This window comes from Lissotriton helveticus, chromosome 9, assembly GCF_964261635.1.
Source record: "Lissotriton helveticus chromosome 9, aLisHel1.1, whole genome shotgun sequence".
Taxonomy (NCBI): Eukaryota; Metazoa; Chordata; class Amphibia; order Caudata; family Salamandridae; genus Lissotriton; species Lissotriton helveticus.
The window spans coordinates 824,292,107-824,313,110 of NC_136070.1; the positions used below are offsets into that span (position 1 = coordinate 824,292,107).

General features: G+C 46.9%; 1 pseudogene; it reads left to right on the forward strand.

The window, feature by feature from the left end:
- The first annotated feature begins 350 nt into the window (after nucleotides 1-350).
- LOC144783296 (14-3-3 protein zeta pseudogene) overlaps nucleotides 351-21,004 on the forward strand; it is a 58,127-nt pseudogene continuing 37,473 nt past the window's right edge.

Consider the following 21,004-nt stretch of genomic DNA (forward strand, 5'->3'; position numbering starts at 1 on the left):
CCTGTGGGACTGGGGGTCGCCCTCATGTAGCAATTAAGCCAGAAGTGATGGATCCCAGTTGTGTACACCAGCTTCAGAATCCAAGTACTCACAGATTGAGAGGGAGGTTCTGGCAACCAGGTGTAGTTGCCGTCATTTTCATCTCTACCTGTGTGGTCATCACTTCTGGGTCATCACGGAGCAAAGGCCGCTGGCTCCCCTCTTCACTGGGACATCATGAAACCCGCCACCCAGGATCCAGTGCTGGGCTGTCCATCTGCAGATGTACAACTTTACAGTGACATACAGGCCCAGGGCCCACAGCCCTCAGCCCTGCAGACTTTCCCTCAAGGCACCCGCAATGTGGTGAAATGGACGAAAAGGACGAGGACAATTGGGTGGACGATTTCATCAATATGGTCATGCAAAGGGCCTGCCCCAGAGTAATAACATCTGATGACATCCGGACGACAGCCAGCATGGATTACTGCCTCCAGAAGGTGTGTGAGCGCCCTTTAGAAAGGAACATGGAACCATTTTCTAGTTGGAGCCAGAGGATGGAATGCAGAAGACAACGCAGTACTCACTCAACTGTCCACCACACGCTTACCTACACTATTGATGCACTACTGCTGGGAGGCTCATGCATCATGGTCACAAAGACACTATGGTCCTGAGTGATAGACTTGGTGCACCAAAGACACCAGGTCATGGCCAAGAACAAAGCCAGGCTAAGGAGAAAAGTTTGGTTACTGGGGATGGATGAGGTGGTCTGCTAATGTGTACAATGGTAAATCACCTGAAGAGGATCAGCACCAGCCCACGTGGCTACAGAGGACTCACCTCAGTATGAACTTTGGGAACCTCCCCGAAGGAAGATTCACCATTGTCATTATAGACAGCCATTCCAGTTACCTGAAGATGGAGGTAACTCTATCCACAGCATTCAAGGTGGTGCTTTCAGTGCTTGCGAGAACCTTTGCACTGTTCAAGCTGCCTCATGATTAGTACTGAAAACAGACTGCCCTTTCAGGGCCTGGACTTTGAGAATTATCTCTAGAGTCTTGGAGCCCACCACAGTACGGTCATTCCAACATGTCCTCAGACCAATGGGGAAGAGGGGCGTTTTATGAGGACCCTGAAAAAGACCCTAAGGATAGGAGGAGATCAAGGAGAGGACCAGAAATCCCTTATAACTTACCGGCAAACCCCTGACAGCACAACTGGGTGTGAGCCTGTGGATCTTTTGCTGAAGCTGCCTGCCAGGGACACAGTGGTACAAAAAGGGGGTGGTGATGGACGGAGCATCTGAACCAATCAAACACTCACACCCAGTCAACAGATCTGGGTTTAATCCATCACCGTTCGTTAGCCCACTCTGCCACCCCAGTTCAGACATGGCCATATGCAAATCAGTCTGACCCTGTGCCTCTTGGGATCAGAACCCCGCCAGCTGCCACTGGAGGCCAACCATTTTACATGAAGGCGAGCTGCTAGAGAACTGCCCGAACACCAATGAGTACCAGCCGAGACCGAGGCTCATGTAGGCCAGCCCTCAGGGTGGGGGAGATGGTGTTCATTAAAGACCGGCTGCCTGGACACAAATTCCAGACGCAATTTGAACTAGATCCATAGCTAGCCATCAGGATGCAAGGGACCATGGCCTCGGCCTAGGGGCAACCATAACCTAGAACATGCCATATTTTGTGAATATTGTGACAATAACAGAGATCTATACGGTGCATTTTTATGTGGAGTAAAAAACTATATTTTTTAGAAATGTCGGTATGTTGGATTACGGGTAATGTAGTTTGGTACGAACACCTATGAGCACCGCCCCATGGCTGAACAGCATTTAGAGGCGTAATTAAGAGGAGTGGATCAATCAAGGAGGGATTTAAATAAGGGCGGTTTCCTAGGACCGTTACAAATATGTAGTTGGTGATTGAAGCGGCGCGAATACCCGAGACAGGTATGCAGCTATATTAGAGCATAGCGATGTTAAGACGGGGGTACGAATGAATCATCGAGGAGAGTATGTTTGTTTTACTCAGGGATTAAGTTGGAGGGCTAGAATTATGGGTGAACAGACGGGAGAATGACCGCGATTAGTACAAGGCAGAATGTAAACGGTTTTGCAACTGCACGCTGCGCGAGTTAAAGTGGGATGAATCTAAGGTGTAATATATGCTGTCAGTTAAGTATTCACGTTTGCACGCTAGAAGACAGCTTAAAAGGTTAGCGCAGAAGCAGGGCACTCAAAGGTGATAATATATACTTCCGTAAAATGAACCGGTGAACATGGGTATCGTAGACTAACAGTAGCACTTCAGCATGGAACACTTAGAGCAACAGCTACGCAATTATCAACACATGTAACAGAGACAGTGAGGGGACACTGGAGAGGAATTTTGGGTTAAAAGGGTTTTGTTTACGCTATAGACGGTGATGAATCAGAAGGTTAACCAACTGCTATGTATATGGTATTGATTCAAAATGCAGGTATAGCAAGCGCAGTCACAGAATTAGTTATGAAGGATGCAATAATGTTGATGTATGTTTATGATTATGCAACACGTTTAGCATAGTAAAAATGTTAATGGACATATGTTTGTATTAATTCCAGCGTACCCTGATGAAGAGCACTTGATGCTCGAAATGCATTGGTTTAATAAAACGCTGTTTTGGAAGAACCCCCTGCATCTGTCGTGTTTTTGCAAGAGGTCCGGATGGGCACAGCATTTGCACTAGAAGCTTGAAAATTGCACAATTATCCCGCGTGTGGAGTGTTATACAGCATGAAAACTTGTGGAGAAATTAATTTATCAGAGATGATGATGAAAAAAATGGCTAAAAATGTTAAGGTGAAAAATGAAGGTTGCCAGAGTGGCGATAGCAACAGTGCGGCGGGTTAGGGCAAAGATTTGCCCTTTTGTATGCTTCAATAAGGCACATGGCACAACACTGCCAGGCATGGCCAACACTAATCAGGGGCTACGCTCTGAGGAAGACTGGTGCCTTGAGGTGTGTGACCCAACCCCAAGAGTAGAGAGTTGGATGAGGAATCTGCAGGACATTTATCCGGGCCACACTAGGAGTCATCCCATCTAGATGGAGGACAGCGTGGTCTCGGTAGGCACCAAGAAGGCCCAGAGCAGGTCCACACCACCGTACTGCTTAGGGCCAGACCCTGTATTCTCAAAGACTATGGGCCTGATCTAGAGTTTGTCAGACAGGTTGCTCCATCACAAATGTTGTGGTAAATAAATAAATAATACCCTATTTTTGACTAGGCATATATCATAACAGATAGCTCAATAAATAAGAGTCAAGATTCGAGGTAGTAGGAGTTTCTGCAGGTTTATTACAGCATAAGGACAGGATCAGGACAACCTGCATAGGAACAGAATGGCAGGGCTAGAGTGGCCCGGCAGCTGCCGGGGCTGGGTCTGGGATGAGCGCGCTAACTTTTAATAACAATACACGGGCATATATACATAGCGCGAACACATAGCATTACATTGCAGTAGGCGTAGCAGTGGGTGGAGCAGAAGGTGTGACGCGTAGCAGTCGCGAAAGATAACAGTAAAAGTAGGTGTAACTGGGCGTATACATAGACATGTGGTGCAGACGTAACAGAATATGTCATGAATGGGGCGGAAACATTGGAGGGGGCTACCTAAGGAGCCGGGACCTCTAACCTGGTGGTGCGCGTAAACTGGCAATGACGTATTACGAGGAGAAGCTGGGGGCTATGAACTCTGTGCTAGGAGCAGAGACTAAAGTCTGGAGGGTCGGAGCGACATGTACCTAAACCCTATCTAGTATCTGATGTTTAGGGAACATGTTGATATAAACTAGAAGTCATGAGGGGAAAAGCTAACTTGACTCTAAGACTGGACCATGCATTATTCTACATGTAGTGCGTGATGAAGAATATTAAACGACCAGTAAATACAGTATTTCTCTTAACATGGAGACGAGAAGGCTAGACAATGACGGAAACTATTGATGCAGTTCAGTAGCTTAGGAATGCAGAGAAGGAGGACTGAACTGATAACTGGAACTATAACATACTCTTGGCAGACTCAGAGGCAGAGCCAGGCTGCACCGGGCACTGTGAGGCAGGAAGCAAGTGAAAGGTCGAGGATACAGGTGGGGGCTGTATCGCTCCTCAACGAGGCTTCAGGAGACAGGAGCTGAATCTAGTGTCCAGGCCCTTTTGAGGCCTGGAGACGGGGACTTTATAATGAAATAACGTGCACACTGGGGAACGTGGCAACATTACTTTACATAGGCCTGATATTCGTAGTATTCACGAGAACTGGAAACTGGCATACTAGAGGTGGACACAACTATAATTGCGTCATTAATCGGACATGGGGAGTGCATATGCATATTGGTCATGCACACATAACATATGATGGATGACACGTAGAGACACAGAACATGGCAAAATTTACTTTTCCACATTCCCTCCTTGTCACTACGTTTCCATCAGGAAACATCAATATTCATGATACCATCTATCATTTCATATAGTACCATTTGCTCGTCTCGAATTATCTTGGAACGGGATTTAGAACGGGGCTTGGGACTAGGAATACAAGAGGTAGCACAAATGCCGCAAATCGCAGGGCCACATTGTATACAGAGGCAGCAGCTGAATATGATCGCTACTGCAATACTTAGAAAGGACAGGACTTTCCATCCCCAGGCGGAAATTATATTCCAGAACCAACCGGACCATGTCCAGGTGCCTGGATCTTGGTGTAACAGATGGGCAATTTTATGAAGTCTGGTTATAGCTGAATAAACAGACGGCGCGTTATTAGGAATGAAAATGCAGCAACTGGATCCGATGAGTCTACAGGCCCCGCCCCTATCGGCCAGTATGACGTCAAGGACGAGACGATTCTGTAAAACGACAATTCTCATAAAGGATTGCTCTTCGGTTAAGTTACCTAGAGCGGAGGCAGTCTCATCTACTACTGCTTCAAGGGTTCTTGTTAACCTACGGATTAGCTTACTGTTTACAACTGTGCCTAAATAAGGGAACACACCTTTATCTATATCAATGAATTGCTCTGCGGCAGTTTCAGTATAATCGACAATCGGGAGGTTTCTCTTGTGTCTAGTATGTACTAGATGTGTGTTTCTATGATAGTCAGGTGAGGCTAGAAAAACTGGTGGCAGTAGGAAGGCAATGTAACAGGTTCCTTCCCAATCGAGGGGCAGACGAACATATGCGGTCTGACCACAAACAAAATAAGAATGACGTGAAGCTTTAAAATTAGATTTCCCACTGTCACTATACTGGATAATAGTAGTACAATCACTATGTCCTACGTGTACAGAACCATGATTACGGACACATAATTCGCCTTTGACGGGTAATACTGAAATAGCAGGTGAGTCTGGAGTAGTATCAGACTGGACATTCAGGACCATAAAATTCGACGAATAATTACCTAAATTATACACTTCATTTTCTAGATCTAAACCTGTTCTGTGGGGGAAACCTTGCTTGTCTGGGAAACATGTACTGTTAAGAAAAGACATATCTGTTGAGGAGGACGTTAACGTGGACCATGCTCCACACGAACCATTATGTGAGAATGGATAAGGAAAAAGTGGCAGAACTCCCTTCGGTGTCTGGAAAGGGGGGAGTCGACCACACACCCAACAATTAGTGGCATTGCTGGTCTGGTGTGAATAATGTAACATGCGGATAAATGAGTTATTACGCATAGCGAGGCGGTATGAATATTCGTGAGGAGGCAGATCACTAAACGTGTGCTCTACTGTAACATTAGCAGACTTATTTACATGAGGAATTGGAAAATACAGGAAAAATGCATAGCTGATGCAAGAAATCATAATGCTGATGAATAATATGAAGCTTAGAAAAATGATACATTGAATTGAGTTTTGACTAACTCTCTCACTATGGGGGTCTATTTTATACATGTCAGAAACAGCCTAACCGTTTCACCTAGGGGAGGACTTATACAATCAAACTGACTGACTTATTTTACTAGACCGGAGCTTTAACTTATACTCCTGCTGCGGAGTTTTCTCTAACAGGGAAGGGGTTGTGTCAATGTCTTTTGCGGGACAGTCCTTGAAAACAATATTCTGGCAGTCCTTAAAATCCTGGGAAATGTTCTTTAAGGCGGGTTTCAGTCCTTTAAAAAGTTTAACGTGAGAAAGGTGTATCCATCCTTTTCGGCCTTCCAACTTCACGGCTGTACGGGTGGTGAGGAGGACCTGACGGGGCTCCTTCCAACGAGGTTCCAACGGACTTGATCTGTCAAAGTTTCGGATCATCACCAGCGAACCTGGAACGATTTGATGCGGTGCCACCTCGGTATTGTCTGGAAATGCGGCAGCAACCTGTGAACGACATGAGTTGAGGGCAGACATCAAGGAAGCTAGGTAATCTGTCAGCATATTACATGAAACATCAGTAATACTTCGGGGTCTAGGAGTACCCCACATGTTAGGGGGGCGGCCGAAAACGACCTCATACGGGGACAGACCTGATCTGGAATGTGCGACCATGCGCATATAAAATAAAGCGACTGGCAGAGCTACTAGCCAGTCCACACCCTTATCTTTACATACTTTGGCGATTCGGATTTTCAGAGTTTGATTATGTCTCTCGACTAGACCGGCTGCTTCAGGATGGCGTACACAATGGAACTTCCACTGGTACCCTAACAAAAGGGAAACGTGCTTCATGAGTTCAGATGAGAATGGCTGACCGTTATCAGAATATACGACTCTAGGGAGTCCATATCGAGGGAAGAATTCACGAACCAACTGCTTGGCAGTGGTCGCGGCTGTGTAATCTGGGACTGGATATGCTTCTGTCCATCTGGACAAAGCGCATACAACTACAAGGACATACTTGAAACCTCGACATCGCTCCATCTGAATATAATCCATCTGGAGGACCTCAAAAGGGTGGTCAGGAGGCTGGAAACCACCTTGTTCCACCGGGACACTTTTACCTGGATTAAACTGACAACATATCATACAGGTACGGACTTTCTGCTTGGCTGCAGCTCGTAAATGCTTGTTGAACCAAATGTTCTGGATACTGTCTAACATAGCTTTTTCTCCTAAATGTGCTGGACTATGTGCGGTATTAATAATGACTTGAACCATAGAGTCGGGGAGAAACCATGTGGCTCTACCCTTTGTTAACCATCCTTGATCTGTCTGGACCCCTCCTTGTTCGGACCATTTCTTGATTTCATCAGAAGTAGCATGTAACTGGATATCTATGACATCTTGAGTAGGGTCCTTAATTGTCATACATGTAGTCGGATCTGGAGTGTGTGTCAGGTTAACTGGAATGTCTGGAGTCTGTGCTGTAAGCTTGGCTGTGCGATCTGCTAGATCATTGCCTTGGGAAATAATGTCAGTAACTTTCGTATGTGCTTTACATTTCATGATAGCAATGGATGTCGGTAAATGTATGGCATCTAACAGAGCTTGAATAAGGAGACCATGCTGAATCTTGGTTCCATGAGAAGTCATGAAACCTCTCTCTTGCCAGAGCACTCCGAAGTCGTGTACAACTCCAAATGCGTAACGTGAATCTGTGTAAACATTAACTTTCAGGTTCTTGGCGTGTATACAGGCTTGTGTCAGAGCAACTAGCTCTGCTGCTTGAGCGGACAGGGTATCAATACGGTGTGTTTTAATAACTTCAGTGTCAGTAGTCACTGCATATGCGGCGACTAGTTCTCCTGTACTAGTTCTCATACATGAACCATCCACATAAAGTGTCAGGTCAGGATCTAGTAACGGAATATCTGTCAGGTCTTGTCTTGGCTTTGTCGTAATGTTAACTACTTCCACGCAGTCATGTGTGTCAGGATTTGAATTAACTGATGGTAACAGTGTAGCAGGATTCAGGACGTTGCAGCGTCTAATTTCTATGTGTGGCTGAAACAGTGTCAATTCATAACCTGTTAAACGTGCAATTGTCAAGTGCTGAGTTTGTGTTCGGTTTAAAAGAACTTCTACGGAGTGTGGAACTTGTACTGTCAGGGAATGTCCTAAAACTATGGAATCACTTTGCCTGATAGCTAGTGCTGTGGCTGCAACTGACTTGAGGCACGCAGGCAACGCCTGGGCGACTGGATCTAATGTGCTCGAAAAATAAGCACAGGGCTTGTATTGACCTGCTTGATCTTGTGTGAGAACAGATAATGCTGTACCTTCACGTTCTGTGACGAAAAGTGTAAAAGGCTTACTGTAGTTCGGTGTAGCTAGAACTGGAGCTTGGCATAAAGCTGTCTTTAACTCATTGAAACTAAGTGTATGTTCAGATGTCCAAGGGAGGACAGTCGATACGGCTGCCTCCTGTGTCGTTAACTGTATCAGTGGCTTGGCTAGAAATGCATACTGGGGAATCCATTGTCTGCAATAAGAAGTAAGGCCGATAAAGGCACGCACCTCCTTCTGGGTTCTGGGCTGGGGAAGACTCGCTATTAAGTGGATACGGTCGGGTGTCAACTGCCTACCCCTCTTGGACAGCAAGTGTCCTAAGTAGACCACTTGCTGGACACAGAATTGAAGCTTCGAAGGGGACACCTTGTGCCCCATCTCGGCAAGGAAATACAGAACTGTCAGTGATGCCCGCTCGCAGTCACGTTCAGAACGGGCTGTGATCAGTAGATCATCGACATACTGGAGCAGGGCAGTGTCAGTTGGCATGTGAATATTGTCTAGTTGTCTCTTGAGTGCTTGACTGTAAATACTAGGGCTTTCTGTGAAACCTTGAGGAGCGCGTGTGAACATATAGCTCCTTCCATTTAAACAAAATCCAAAAAGAAACTGGCTGTCTGGATGAATGGGAACACTAAAAAATGCGTTCTTGAGGTCTATTACTGTGAAGAACGTGGCTTCGGAATCAATGGCTGTCAATAGGGAAGAGATGTCTGGGACAACTGGGTACTGAGGAATAATACATTTGTTAAGTTCTCGTAAGTCAATCACTAATCGATATACTGGGGGTGCATTTGGATCAGTGCGTTTCATGACTGGAATGATCGGAGAATTACATACATTGGAGTCAGTTTCTACAACTACTCCTTGAGCGATGAGCTCGTCAATAATTCTGGACAAGGCTGCTACAGCCTCAGGTGGCAATCTATACTGTCTGATTCGTGGTAACACTACACCTGGTTTGAGAGTCACACGATGGGGTGTGATTTGCATGTAACCTACATCAGTTGGACCTTGCGCCCATAAATGCTGCGGAACATTAGACAGTCTGGAATCAAAATCTCGTAATACATAGTGACCCTTAAAGTCACGTAGGAACAGACGTATTCCCTCTGGGGAACAACAAATAACGGCACCTAACTCTTTCAGTGTTTTAATGCCTAATAGATTTTCTGGACATGACTTAGTAAGTAACAGATCAGTAGTGCGGGACAATGGACCTACTTCTAAAGTAACTGGCTTAGATATCTCGTTAACGATAGGTTTTCCTGAAAATCCAAGGGAAACATTTCTTGAGCCTGAGAGCGGAGCCCCTGGAACTTCGGCATGACTAATTGTGGTCCTACTTGCCCCTGTATCAATCAGAAACTTTCTGTCTTTCCCTAATACTTGACTGTGAACATAGGGACCTTCTTGATCTACAGGTATCTCGATGAGAGGCAAGCCTACCTCCCTCTCTAGGCTGTTTCATGAATATGGCTGGTACTCTGGATACTCAGACTGTGCATACTGGTACATCTGCGATGTGACATGCTGTGTTGCAGCAATAGGCTGCGGTACTGTAACTATCTGTTGTGCATTCTGTGGCTGAGGAATCTGTGAAACTTGTTCTTGTCTAGGCGGACGTGGTCTTTCTTTAGTCTTACCAGTAGCTATGTTGTGTTTCAGGACTGCACACTCATTTATAAAATGACCTGGCTGTTTACAATAATTGCAGTTCCCTTTAACGGGAGCTGCAGGATGACTGGCTTGATTCGGACCCCTCTTCTGACTGTCTTGAGGAACAGATTGTGCAACTAGCACTTTCATTTTCGTATCTTTCATACGTTTTCTCTCGTGTTCTTGCTCTTCCCTGATTCTATTCTGGTGGTACTGGAGCATCTGGAGCATCTGGGACGGAGTATTAGCTTGCCAGGTGCTTTCGACTTTCAAAACTCGATTTTTAATTTGTGGACTTGAATTCTCGACTAATTTAGTAACGAAAAGGTGAGGGTATGACTCACTACTTGTCTTGAGGCCACTGTTAATACTGAAACATTTTTCAAATCTGGAATAAAAATCACTAATATCTTCATCTTGTTTCTGTTTACAGGCTGAGATTGCATCCCAGTCTTCTTTTCTCGTTGTTAATAATCTGGGTAAAACTTGAATTAATAATTCTGGTAATTCTTTACATTTATCTCCAAGACCGGTACCTGGTACTCGTGCCTTGTCTTCAGCTTCTAGAGCTGTCCAATCGATCTTTTTCTCTCCCACCTCCCATTCTTTTTCCTTTAGCTTTTCATACACCCCTGCGGGTAGCAGAACTTTTAACATTTTAATGATATCTGGGTATGTGTATTCTCCCATACGGAGCATGTCTTTTAATTCTCGATGGAACCCTGCTGGATCTTTGTCATGACAGGGAATTAATTTCTTCATTTCAAGGAGTTCCATCTTTGTAATCGGAGTGTATACAAACACTCGTTGCATTTCGCCACCCGTTCCTTTAACTGGGTGGACTTCTCGTAACGGATTCTGTCTGTCTATGTAGAATGGTTTACTTTCTGGGGGTGAGACATGAACAAAATGCGGGTTCAAGAACGTTCTATATTTGTGACGCTGTTCTAGAATGACACTAATTAAATCGGTACCTAGACCTCTCCATTTATACTGGAGTAACTCGTTCAGGATATCATGTAACGGACCTGGATCAGAGTGCTGACCCTCATACAGAGTAATGAGGTGCTGAATCATATACATACCCACCAGTCGCTGCTCGGCTGGGGGCAATTTCAGAAACATTTGTGCCACTATTTCGTCTGGAAAAGTGGTAGAATCAGTAATCCATCTGACTGCTGATCGGACTAGTTCTTGTTCATGCATAGTACTTAATTCACTGTAACCGATTCGTGATTTCAGAATGTGATCGGTAGCTTGAAATACTTGTTCTAGGGAACCTTGTTCTGGTACTGAATGATGGAAAATAGACTTGGGTTCTAGACGTAAATGGCGATCTGGAAATCTAGATTTTCCTACATACGCTATTCTAGCAGAATTCTCGTCGTCTTCCTCTTCAGGATCAGAGGTACTTTCTTTCTCGCTTACTTGTGCTGCTTTACGCTGTTCGTGTATCTTTATTATTTCTTTACGGATTTTCTTGTACATACTTTCCATGGCACCGACGGTCTTGTGCTTACCCTCGGCTATATTATCACTCCACCTTGTCAGGATTCTCATTTCGGCAGAATCTTTAGACGGGTAATCTTGTTCTCTTATTAGACAATTAATCAGAAACTTTAATATCATGAGCTGGATCTCGGCTTTCCTTTGAGACATGGCTTCGTGAATACTTTCTGGATCATGCCCTGTACGGATGAAACGATATATTCTGTCTAGATCTTCTTTCATATTCGGTAAGGTGACTAGATACTCGGCCACCTTTCTTACGCGGAACGAATATAAAACCATATTATCCTCGCCTGGGACTGGATCATAGACACATTCGGCAAGGGATTTTCTTATTTCTGCTACAGTCTGATGTCTAGGCGTACGCTGTGACGCTTGTGCATGTAATTCGGCTAACGTTAAACGCTTGTGTGGCGGCGGGGTTTGAGGAGGACCTCCTCCTGCGGCCCCTAAACTAGAATCATCGACGGACATTCTTCGTGGCGGAGCGGGAAGTTGAAATGCTGGCTGGACCGGGGGTACCGTAGCAGGTACTCCGGTGTCTGGAAGAGCGGGAAGTGCCTGATTTACAGGGACTGGCGGAGCGCGAACAGGATTTGCATATTCTGGGACTGTGTCGTCCAAATAGGACGAAATAAAAATATCAGCTGCGGTCTGTTTGTGACGTAGCTTGATCGGAACTAATGGTGGCGGGAAATTACTGGATGCCTCTGGGGTCGCTTTTGGCGAGCCCTCGGCAAGAAGAGGATACATACCCTTAATGAGGGCATGCCTCTGTCTGTCTGACTGTTCGGCTTTGACTTGTTCACCTATCTCGATTAATTCTCTTTCTTGGGCTCGTTCTTGGGATTCTCTACTTAACTCTGACTTTCTGACTTCCTTTTCGGTTCTTCTATGCGCTTCTTTACGCCATAACTCGATGGCATCTTTCTGTGACTGTCTGGCTTTCTTTTTCCATAATGCTTCTTCTACTCGCATGATACATTCGGCATCCCATGTACCCGATACAGGCCATCTATACTTTTCTTCTAACTGTTTGGTATACTCTACCCATAAATCTAGATACAATATGGCACTTATGCCATGTTTCTGATACATAAAATGACCTGGACTGTCCCTCGGCGGAACAGGAACTGCTTCTTCTAATAAACCCTTTCTAGTTTTTAACTGACGTAACTTGGAAAAGAGCGGCATTGTAAACTTGAATCGGAACACAATACAATACACAAAGAACAATAACAATTGGGAAAACAATTCAGGCATACCACGACATTGAAAATACATTAAACAATATCATAACATAACAGTTCGAACAGAATATTACCTGGAATACTGAGAACAGAAATACAAGAATTTTCTCGAGAACGGAACAGACTAGAGTTACTGGATGCACTGCTGTAACAGTACGGAACATACCGGTCCCATAAAGGGACGCATCAAGACCCGTATCCACCTAGGTGAACACTTCGTTTGTGAGTCTGGGTACCACCAACCCACGGACCAGGAGTCAATTTAGATTGATCCTGTCTAGATACTACCCCAGCAATGGTACTCACCGGGCAGCACGGAACGGAAGGCCTCGGACTGGACTGGACTGATGACGACGAACTTCGGACTTCGGACTTCGGACTTCAGTTACGGGTGGGCCTCCGGATACCTCGGACCTTGGACTCTCGGCTTGGGCTCTGGTTGGGACTCGCCGCGTTCCTCCACCGTCTCGTTTGGATGCTGGACCGCCTCCTCCGTCTCCTCCGTGGGCCTGAGGGATACTTGAAGCAGAAATATCTGCACTTGGCCAGTATGGTTCCATCACGACTGCAGAGGGTCAGGGGGTCGGCGTGGCTTCACCGACGCGTGGGGAAAGAGGAGGTCCCTGTTCGGGCGCCATTATGTGGTAAATAAATAAATAATACCCTATTTTTGACTAGGCATATATCATAACAGATAGCTCAATAAATAAGAGTCAAGATTCGAGGTAGTAGGAGTTTCTGCAGGTTTATTACAGCATAAGGACAGGATCAGGACAACCTGCATAGGAACAGAATGGCAGGGCTAGAGTGGCCCGGCAGCTGCAGGGGCTGGGTCTGGGATGAGCGCGCTAACTTTTAATAACAATACACGGGCATATATACATAGCGCGAACACATAGCATTACATTGCAGTAGGCGTAGCAGTGGGTGGAGCAGAAGGTGTGACGCGTAGCAGTCGCGAAAGATAACAGTAAAAGTAGGTGTAACTGGGCGTATACATAGACATGTGGTGCAGACGTAACAGAATATGTCATGAATGGGGCGGAAACATTGGAGGGGGCTACCTAAGGAGCCGGGACCTCTAACCTGGTGGTGCGCGTAAACTGGCAATGACGTATTACGAGGAGAAGCTGGGGGCTATGAACTCTGTGCTAGGAGCAGAGACTAAAGTCTGGAGGGTCGGAGCGACATGTACCTAAACCCTATCTAGTATCTGATGTTTAGGGAACATGTTGATATAAACTAGAAGTCATGAGGGGAAAAGCTAACTTGACTCTAAGACTGGACCATGCATTATTCTACATGTAGTGCGTGATGAAGAATATTAAACGACCAGTAAATACAGTATTTCTCTTAACATGGAGACGAGAAGGCTAGACAATGACGGAAACTATTGATGCAGTTCAGTAGCTTAGGAATGCAGAGAAGGAGGACTGAACTGATAACTGGAACTATAACATACTCTTGGCAGACTCAGAGGCAGAGCCAGGCTGCACCGGGCACTGTGAGGCAGGAAGCAAGTGAAAGGTCGAGGATACAGGTGGGGGCTGTATCGCTCCTCAACGAGGCTTCAGGAGACAGGAGCTGAATCTAGTGTCCAGGCCCTTTTGAGGCCTGGAGACGGGGACTTTATAATGAAATAACGTGCACACTGGGGAACGTGGCAACATTACTTTACATAGGCCTGATATTCGTAGTATTCACGAGAACTGGAAACTGGCATACTAGAGGTGGACACAACTATAATTGCGTCATTAATCGGACATGGGGAATGCATATGCATATTGGTCATGCACACATAACATATGATGGATGACACGTAGAGACACAGAACATGGCAAAATTTACTTTTCCACAATGTGACGGATATCCTGTCTGCCATATTACAAGTGCTATAAGATATAATGGACTTGTACTACGCTGATTGGGATATCCATCATGTTTGAGATGGAAAAACCCGGTCCGCCAAACTCTAAATCAGGCCCTATTTGTGGGGTTACCGAGATCTGAAAGGAGAAACCAAGAGTGAGATAGATATGGCCAGAACTAATGCGGGAGGGATGTAGAGTACCACCTGGGCTCTGCCCACGTAACGTGAAGCACTCACCCTGGAGGGCAGGTGTGGCCGACAGGGATTAAAAAATGGGCGGTGGGCTGCCCGTGATATGTCCAGATGATGAAGGAGTACGTCGGCTGATTCTATAGTATGCCGGGCCAAGGCTAAATCATCGCAAAAGGCCCGACCCTTCACAGGATTTGAGTGGATTGGATTGGAGCGGAGTGGTTTGGAGTGTAGTGGACTAGATTTGGGTAGAATGGAACGTAGTGATTGGATTGGAGTGGGGTGTATTGGGTGTGAGTGGGGTGGATTTGATTGAATGAGGTAGTTTGGATTGGGGTGGACTGGATTGGAAAGGAATGGGGTGAAATGGATTGTGGTAGGGTGGATTGGAGTGGGGTGGATTGGATTGGAGTGGTGTGGTATGGATTGTAATGGGGAGGATTGGATTGGATTGGGATTGATTGGATTGAAGTGAGGTGGATTGAATTGGGATGAATTGAAATATGGTGGATTGGACTGAGTGGGTGTATTGGATTGGAGTGGATTGGTGTAGGATATATTGGATTGCTGTGTGGTGGATTTGTTTGGAGTGGGTGGATTGGATTGAAGTGGGTGGATTGGGGAGATGCTGGATTGGATTAGGGAGTGGGTGGATTGAAGTGGGATGGATTTGATTGGAGTGTGGTGGTTTGGATTGGCAGGGGGTAAATTGGATTGTATTGGGGTGGAATGGATTGCGTGGGGTGGATTAAATTGGAGTAGGTTGGATTGGATTGGGGTTGTTTGATATGGGCTGAGGTGAAATGGGGTGGAGTGGGTTAGGTTGGAGTGAGGTGGAGTAAGTGAAGTGGATTGGATTGGGGTGGATTGGGTGGGGTGGATTGGAGTGGGTGGGTGGGGTAGATTTTATTGGGATGAGTGGATTGGAGTGAGTTGGATTGGATTAGACTGAAGTGGGAGGATTGAATTGGGCTGGATTGGAGTAGTTTGGATTGGAGAGAAGTGGATTGGGAAGTTGGTGGATTGGGGTGCTAGGGAGTACTTTGAGGAAACTGACATCTGCCTTTTTTGGTTTGAGTATGATTAACTCTTGATTGTTTCCTACTGCAAACCCATCTTCAATCAAAGTAAGGATGCTTCATTCTTGCTTTGCCCTTCTCCATAGGGCTTTTTGGACAGAGGCTAACCTATGGAGAGAGTGATGGCAGGTGGCAGCTTAGTATGCATGGTGTTGCCAGGCCCATTTTACATGTACCATTGGTTTTGGCACACCCTTGTGAAAAATTCATCTATTCCACCACAGTTGTTCCCCTGCAATGTGTGTGGTGTTAAGGTATTTGTATGTGAATGTATGGGCTTCATGTGCCGTACAAATTAGCGGTGGGTGGAACTTGCATTCTGCAGGGTTACATGAAAACTCTGTGAGATTCCACAGAGTTCTACAAGCGGTAGGAAATCAGAATGTTGTGCTACTCGTGCTGATGTTTAGTGCCGGGACCTGGTTCTACTCTGCAAAATCGGTGCGAACGGCACCATGCAGTGTGCCAGAGGGTGCTGTTCTTTGCTGCTGCTTGAGTAGATTTTCTACTCAAATGGCAGCTTTCCCACTGCCCGCATTGAGAAAACCTCACTATTGCCATTCTAGCGCCTGAAAATCGTGCTAGGGTACACCAATTCTCACTCACCCATGTCAACTTAATGGAAGAAAGAACTCTGCCATGCAGCAGATGGCAGAGTTTTGCCAGGACTCTGCATTACAAGGTTAATACAGAGTGGACAAAACTCCACAAAGTCTGCCGGCGGAGTGCAATTTATCTCCCATCCTTACTGTAAATGTCTTCATGTTTGTTTATGTGACAGCTTACTTGTAGTTTACCCTGATGAAACCCTGTGGCCTGTAGTGAAGGTTTTGGGGAATACACATTGGCACACTTATGAATCAGCAATTCTGTTCTGGAAATAAAAACTGACCATCACCAATTTTAATACCTAGGCAACCCAGCCCCAGATCTGCCCAGTTATTTCTACACCCCACATAGGCCCTGATTTCAAGGGTGTCAAGATGTAGGTGCGTTTTACTTCAGCCTATACAATCCAACACAATGGGGTTCGAATTAATGGGTGCAATCAATAGCTGAATTTTTAGTGAAGATATGCAGATTTTGGTCCTTAACTTATGAAACTATGCATATACCAGTAAATATTGTATTATTTTCCACCATTGAACTCTGGCAGGCATGACTTGCCAAAATTTGATTTGAAGTGAGCTATTAAATATACCTGGTAATTACCCGGAGCGGTCACTGCCACCCAACTCAGAATGCCCACTTCTTTAAAAACAGGGGTTTGCACAAGCGTCGAAAAACACTGTTCAACTCAGAATTGGGGCCTTAGGTGTCTGGCGTGTGCCATCACCAATCCAGATTTCTGGGATTATTTGTTATCTTCTCCTTACTGTATTGGAGATTGGCTAGCAACTTCGAGACTGTGTCTGGAATATCTAACCTCTGTCTCTAAAACACACATCCCCCTGAAATGTTGTGCTTTGCCCTGCTTTTCAGTGTAGGAATTCCCAGGATGGTCCACACTTCATTGTCCGGTTGGTGTTATGATTTTTAAAGGAACACATCTTTTTTGGGCTCTCAATTCAAATTAAAGTCTTACAGATGTGCCCCCACTCCCTGAGCAAGTTCCTTGAACGTACTGATGTGGAACGCTGTAGTTATGTCTCAGAGAAGGTTTCAGACCAGGACTTTATGGTAGTGTCCCCTTTAGGCTAGGACCTAGGCTGCCAGAGATACCCTGGTCCTGTGACTTACATTAAAGATGCACTGCGGAACTGTCCTGATGGACAGGAGAGGCCCTGAGCTAGAAGACAAGAACCACGCTGGCTGACTAGGAGTTGCATGGAAAATAACTTCAGGAAAAGATTCTGCCTAGGAGCCAAATTGATGTGCAGTCTTTTTGTCCAGGAGCATATCTGTGACTCGATCGACTAACAGCCTTAGGTATTCAGGGGTCAGCACACCGGTAGCTAGAATCCTTCCTAACAGGGCGGTCCCAGAGGATTCAGTTGGGGGAACGGGTATCGAACAGTGGCACCCTCACCTGCAGCATCCCCCAGGGCTCTGCACTATCCCCCCTCCTCTTTAACATCTACCTACAGTCCCTGGTGACAGCCCTGGCCCATATGGACTGCCGTGTCTTCAACTATGCAGATGACACCCAGCTAATTTTCCGGATTTATAACTCCACCCATGCCCAGTAAGCGGCACAAAATATTCTTAGATTTACTGTAAATTGGATGACCGCAAACTTATTAAAAACAAGCATTGGAAATGCAATAGGTCTCGCACCATTAGAGTTAGTGCTTTTAGAATTGTTTATGGGTTTTTTTTGTAAATGTTTAGCATTTTTGTTTCCTGTAGCCAATGCTAAAGAATTACAAATAAAAAAAGCCATAAATATTTATAAAAGCTGTAACTGAAATGGTCTGAGAGCTATTGCACTGTGTGAGGGTGAGGTGTTGAGGGTGAGTGAGGGTGAGCGTGAGGGTGGGTGAGGGTGAGTGTGAGTGAGGGTGAGTGAGGGGTTGAGGGTGAGTGAGGGTGAGGGGTTGAGGGTGAGTGAGGGTGGGTGAGGGGTTGAGGTGAGTAAGGGTGAGTGAGGGTGAGTGAGGGTGAGTGAGGGTGAGGGGTTGAGGGTGAGTGAGGGTGAGGGTGGGTGAGGGTGAGTGAGGGTGAGGGTGAGGGGTTGAGTGTGAGTGAGGGTGAGGGGTTGAGGGTGAGTGAGGGTGAGGGATTGAGGGTGAGGGGTTGAGGGTGAGGGGTTGAGGGTGAGTGAGGGTGAGGGTGAGTGAGGGTGAGGGTGAGTGAGGGTGAGGGGTTGAGGGTGAGTGAGGGTGAGGGTGAGTGAGGATGAGGTGTTGAGGGTGGGTGAGGGTGAGTGAGGGTGAGGGTGAGTGAGGGTGAGTGTGAGTGAGGGTGAGGGTGAGGGGTTGAGGGTGATTGAGGGTGAGGGGTTGAGGGTGAGGGTGAGTGAGGGTGAGGGTGAGTGAGGGTGAGGGGTTGAGGGTGAGTGAGGGTGAGGGTGAGGGGTTGAGGGTGGGTGAGGGTGAGTGAGGGTGAGGGTGAGGGGTTGAGGGTGAGTGAGGATGAGTGAGAGTGAGGGGTTGAGGGTGAGGGGTGAGGGTGAGTGAGGGTGAGTGAGGGTGAGTGAGGGTGAGTGAGGGGTTGAGGGTGAGTGAGGGGGAGTGAGGGTGAGGGTGAGTGAGGGTGAGTGAGGGTTTGAGGGTGAGGGGTTGAGGGTGAGTGAGGGTGAGGGGTTGAGGGTGAGTGAGGGTGAGGGCATTCACATGTACTGCGCGTGGGTGTCCTTCCTTTCCTGGAAATGCTAACTTTACTGTCTTAAAAGAAAGTGAAAGCAAAGCAGACTAAAGATCGAACAGAGATCGTCGGGGACTTTCCACTTCGACGCAAGTGTGGCTTTGTTCAGCTGTTAGGCAGAGGGTGTTTGTGGAGTGTGGGCGGGGCTACCTGTATTTGATGGGTGACATCACCTTTCGTAGGAGTTTGGAGCTTAACATTGGCCACAGGCTAAGCCAATAGGCCCTAGAGCCCTAGTCTTCAAACTTTTTAAGCCCCCGCGTCAATACATTTCATTAGGGCTCCCAGGCGAGCGTGGGAAAGGAGAGGAGGGGCGAGCAGCAGAAGAAGCCGAATGAGAGAGATCGAATGAGGAGAGAGGCGGGGCAGGAGCCCGCTTGTTAATAAATAATCCCCGGAGGTGGTGATATTTCCCGGGATTGTGACAGAACATTTCTCGCTGCACCAACACAAACAGAGGCAGCGAGAGACATGTCACCGGGGGAGGGGGCGGGTGTCTGCGCGCTGCTCCGGGGACAGCGGGGGAGGGGCGTGTGTGCGGTGCTGCTGGGGAAGGCATGCGGGGCTGCTGAGCAGGGACAAAGGCAGAACAAAAACGGAGGTTGGATGGGCAAAGGAAGAAAGAGGTGACACACGAACTGGAATAAATAAAACTAAAAAGTAGAAAATTGGGGATATTAAATAGAAAGGGGTGAAAGAGGGGGAGGCAGGAAAGTAAACGGAGAGCGGTGAGACAAAACGAAGACGACTTTCAGGAGGCGAGCGCGGGAAAGGAGAGGAGGGGAGAGCACGGCGGGCAGGGGTGGGGCGGAGAGGGGAGAGGTGCGACACGGCAGGCAGGGGAGGAGAGTAGGAGGAGGAGGGGGGAGGAGAGTAGGGGAGGCACAGAAAGGTCTTCTGCTCGATGTTAATGATAGCCAAATGGCATATATATAACCCAGACGGGGCTTATTTACAAAGCCAGCGGGGATCTTCAAAGGGTGGCACAGCTCTTGCCCCGGTGGAGCAACAATGGGCAATGCAGCCGTCCAGGACTGTGTAGCTATGGAGAGCACAATATTATACCATTAGTTGCCCGAGGCTATGCCATGTTAGCTACAACTGTAGGGTGTTTGTAACACGAGCTCCAGACATTTGTTTCCACGCTCTAGGCATTGACAGTTATAGCCGCTCAGCAAAGCTTCGTGGTGCCTTTGTCTGGTGGAGCGCGGAGCGTAGATGATTTAAAAGGCAGCTGAGACATGCAGGATGAAAGAGGAGTGTCACTGTAGAATGCTGGAGATGAGAGGGACTGCCAGCCTAAGATCCAGGAGGCGAGAAAGACCGTCAGTGTGGAGTGCAGGATTCGAGAGAGACTGTCAGTGTGGAGTATAGGAATGAGAGAGAGCGTCAGTGTGGCGTGCAGTATTCGAGAGAGACTGTCAGTGTGGAGTATAGGAATGAGAGAGCGTCAGTGTGGCATGCAGTATTCGAGAGAGACTGTCAGTGTGGAGTATAGGAATGAGAGAGAGCGTCAGTGTGGCGTGCAGGATTCGAGAGAGACTTGTCAGTGTGGAGTGCAGGAGGCGAGAGAGACCGTCAGTGTGGCGTGCAGGATGAGAGAGAGACTTGTCAGTATGGAGTGCAGGAGGCGAGAGAGACCGTCGGTGTGGCGTGCAGGGGATGTAAGATATTGTAATTGCTGGGTGTACGAGGCGTGGGAGACTGTCATGTAGGGTGGGTGCAGCAAATGAGAGAGATTGTCAGTGTGGCGTGCAGGATACGAGAGAGACTGTCAGTGTGGGATGCAGGAGATAGAGACACTGGAAACGAGAGACTGTCAATGAGGCGGGAGAAACGGTCATTGTGGGAAGCCGGAGTTGAAATAGACTCAGCGTGGGACGCCTGGGATAGGAGAGACTGTCGCTGTGAGATGC